Consider the following 4,809-nt stretch of genomic DNA (forward strand, 5'->3'; position numbering starts at 1 on the left):
AAATTCAATGATAATACTTTATTCTTTAGTCCATGCTTTATTTAAACAAATGATATGGGGCACAATTTGAATAGAAAAATTCACCTATTGCAATCATTGCTAATAAGTAATTAGTAAATGTTGTCCATTGCAAAAACATGTATTTGTCGATAGACGATCTAAAATATAATCAAGTAGGTGCCACAATGAGGATTGTGCTTTTTTACCATAACTCGCGGGAAATTATGGCAACACCAACTCCAGACCTTTGCACTAATGTTTGAACTATTTAAGTATAAACTCGAGTACATAATCAAAGAGGAAACGAAAAGAGAAAACGTCGGTTTCGAAGTCTGTTGCGATATAATGGTAACCTTTAAATAAACTCTTTTACGACGTCCAAAAAAAACCGACTGTGGGGTGCAATGAATCAAGGATATAAACAAATCACGCAGTAGGTATTTTATTATTCAAAAATTTCATCTAAAATTTAGTGCGTATGAAAAGTTGCATACCTTTCAGGCACATGAGAATTCAAATAATATAAATCGCTATATTATAATCTTTGAATATAAACCTATATTTTATATTCAAAGTTGAAGGTGTCTTATAGGTACTTGCTTTGGTGTAACTAATAAAAGAATAATTTCTTTTCAACGCAAACTAGTAAAAATATAAAATTACTTAACACAACCACAGATATAGGTACACAAATACAGGGTATCTATAAAAGAACTCCGGGGTTTTAAGACAAAATATTTTAATACAGTAAAAAACGTACATACATGTTTTATACATGATTAGAAAGCTTACATTTTCAAGATTTTTTAACAACTTAGTAAAGTTCAATGTGAGCTCCGTTAGTTAGTTAGTCCAGACGACACTGACTGCCTGCCGCAGCCGTTACGTCATTTCACGGTCAACGCTCCGCAGCGCTGCCAACTGTTGAGAGAAACATTCCCAATTCGTATGAGTAAAACTCTTTGAGCTGCTTGTTTCAAAGGAATTGATCAAATTTTGCTATCTTTTATAGTTTAAAAAATATTAATTTTTTAAACCCCGGAGTTCTTTTATAGACTCCCTGTATATCTGTGACACAACTATTTTCTCAATTTGATTATAATGCAATAAGTTTTTTATGTTGATATATCCAGTGTACTCTTTAAGAACATTTAACGTTAAGTAGTAATTGCCATTAAACAAATATGTGTCCCCCTTTACCAAGCAAATAATGTACACCACTGACCACAAATTTAAAGTACGTAGATTGATAGCAAACTTTAAATAGATTTGGATATCATAAAAAGTTTTTTTTTAAACCTAGTTTTGAAAATATATTCAGTGATCCAGACAAAATGTTCACCCTATGCAATATACATATTGCTGTGACCCTTGAATTACGGGCCATACCACAAACCGAACTGGCTCTTTAATGAAGTTACTCTCTCGGGACACATCCGAATCCGACACAACAGAAATAATTCAATACTGACTTTAAATTCCTGATTCCAAGAACAAACTCCTTAAACTCCAAAAAAGTCACTCACCAATTTTGAAAACCCTTGAAATGAACTTTGGGCGCGGATCAACAAAATTAAACACTAATTGAGCATGAAACATCTCTCTGAATCGTTAAAGGGATTGAATAATGAATCGCATGACTTTACGTAAACAAAATTGATTCATACAGCGCAGCGTCCGAATAAACAAACCCCCCATATGCGATCGATTACGAATTAAACAAACATCAAGATTACTTACACTAATTTATTTCGAACCGAAATAACCCCCTTAGTCGACAAGTGACGCAAAAAACTTTGGACTTCTTAATTCATTTTCCTAAACAGATTGTATAGAGACGTTGATTGTGATAAATCTTGCTGAAAGCTCCTGATGACTCGAACGGCTGCCCATTTAGCGTGCACGATACATTCAATGAGACCGCTAATTCCCAGCACGTACTGACTTTCCTTTGAAAATGTACTGAGCACATCGTTTACCGATTGTTTTTTCAGACCTTGGAAAAAGTATATTTTGGTCTTCCTGGCGTGTATAATGAGAGTGCATGTTGGGCAGTAATTTTGGATCTTTTTCTGAACTGGAGGATTTTGTTACAGTAAAGTTGGCGTAAATTCATTACATTTGATTCCTTATACAGGGTGGTGCCTAGCGCAACGCAGCACAGGGATGTCAATGGTAATTTCTTTATAGTCAATTACTAGCTCCCCTAATTATTTTAGAGCAAAAGTTTAAAGAAGTTTTTTTAGAGAAAAAAATACTGCATCTGTTCATACGATTACTTATAATTTTCCGTTTTTCAAAACCGTAGAAATTAACAAAATAAAAAGGTTCATTTTTCAATAAAACAGATATGCCTTGGAATTACCTACCTAAAAAATCAGCGATCACGTTTCATTATTTTCCTTTGACGTTTATTAAATTTATACTTGTTTATAAATGAGTTAATCATAAAATTGTTTATCATGTATTTAACTGACGAGCAATGTTAAGTTAAGTTTGCTCTAAAATAATTAGGGGAGCTAGTAATTGACTATAAAGAAATTACCATTGACATCCCTGTGCTGCGTCGTGCTAGGCACCACCCTGGCTGTATAAGGATTCACTAGCATAAAATACCCCCAGCCAACAATTCCATACATTAACGGTGATTGTATTAACGAGAAATACAAAACACGCATCTGTTGAGTGAGTACGATATGTCGTAAGTGTTTAATTTTAGATAAAACTGCCCTTCACTTCACTGGTCAACAGGCCCTAAAATGAACTAAATCAATTTTTTAAACATATTCATGTTTAAAGCACGCGAGCGCTGAAAGTAATGCACCTACATATGAAAAAAGAGTATATGCTCTATATTCAATGTGGAATATCGACGTAAATATCGAAAATACAAAAAAAAGTGCATAGGTACCATCTTTTTTATACAAAATTATTATCTTTCTTTTTTTTTATGAAACTTTACTTGCTAGAATGCACGATTACCGAGATATCAGCGAAAAAGTGATTTGGAGTACCTTTTTTCCAAGATGGCGGCTCGAGCTCTAGGAGTTTCGGCCCCGACTTTTAGTTGTTCGAATACATGCCCTAATGTACCTCTATACCAATTTTCAGCTTTCTTTCAATTACTTCCGCTATTCGTGGAAATTTGATCTAATTTGACTGTACTAAATCTACACGCTAGTTACATAGGTGTATAAACGTTATCGTACATGAACACTCATGAAAATTTAAATTCTACCATAAAGAAGGCTCTACGTAAAATATACAGGGTATCGTTACAGCAAATAAACTGAAGACCTGTCCCAAAATTTGGAATTCCTTCTTAATTTTTTATACTAAACGAGTGAAGCTGACCACTAAACATAACTGTTCTGTGTTCCATCTTCGTTGTTGGGTTACAAGTCACTTATATTCAAATTTATACCATGTAGATCTATAACAAACCAACGCGAAAGCAATACTCATTCGGGGTCGTGGAGTTTCTATTAAACACGATTCAATTTGCTTATATATCACACGGAAAAAATCACGGAACATTCCCAAAGTCGGCGCATATCATATTACACAGAAAGAATACACCGCATCAGACTGTGTGCCTTATCGCCAATAACTAATTTTTCATCGACTTTATGGCGCCTCGATATCGTCCTTTGATTTTCTAAAATATTCCCTACAACAGTAGGTATGAAATTCTTACTACCGCCGTCCGCACATGTGCGGTGACAGATTCATAATCATAGTCGTAGATTGAATTCTTCATAAGGTAATTAATGGTACAAGGTGGCCAAAATTGTAAATTAAAGAATTGACGCACCATAATCTATACACTCCATTTTTAAGTAAGCTTATCAATTAAATTAAAAGTGTTTTTAAACTACCGACCTACTGTGCCGCCCCCGAATGTAAGAATGTAAATTGTTTATAAATTTATTCAAAATTGTATAGTTCAGTTGACGCACCACACATTTTAATCAAGCTCAGATTACCGTTAGGACATAGTTTTTCTACGCGTTGTGTTTTATGGGTCTTATATTATTACTTGTTTTACTTAACATTTTCCTTCAATTAATAAAAATAAAGAAAATCAAACCCTTTTAACCTCGATCGCTTTTTAAATGTATAGTAAACCAGTAAGTACATCGTTTCATTTCAGAATTACCCGTCCTTAAATTTACCTATTCCTTCTTAATTTCATTACATTTATATGTATTTTAACGTACCTACACTTTTTGAGAATTAGATCATTTGTTGAATAGTTAGCTGGTTTTAACCACAATAGTAGGTATATTATAAACCGCGGGACTGAAGTAGTGCTTTTAATCCCGAAGGTAAAGTTTATGGCCCGACCGAACTTCAGTCGCAAGGTATATACGATATTTTTCGTACTTGCCAACATACTACGGTGGAACCGGCATAAGAGAAATTGCGAATATTGGCCTGTCCGCGTTTTTATCTTCAGTAAATGACGCTTTTGCTGTTGTCTGTATGATGTTACCTCTCTATCTAATAGACATCAGCGAGATTGCATCTTACGATGCTTTAGCGCAATGGACGAGCCCGATACCAGAAAAATTAATATACTTAATTAATAATAGGATATTTGAAACCTGCCCTTAGACCTACAATAGAACAAAACTAAGTTGCTTGCTTCAAGAGCACCAGAAGCAAGTGCATGGCTCACTGCAATTCCATCAACGACAATAGGAACCATGTTAGGGAAAAATACGCTTCGAATTGCAGTTGCTCTCCGTTTAGGATGCGACATTTGTGTCTCTCATCAATGCAGATGTGGAGACAGTACGCTGCCAA

Source organism: Photinus pyralis, unplaced genomic scaffold (genome assembly GCF_008802855.1).
Source record: "Photinus pyralis isolate 1611_PpyrPB1 unplaced genomic scaffold, Ppyr1.3 Ppyr1.4_LG7, whole genome shotgun sequence".
Lineage (NCBI taxonomy): Eukaryota > Metazoa > Arthropoda > Insecta > Coleoptera > Lampyridae > Photinus > Photinus pyralis.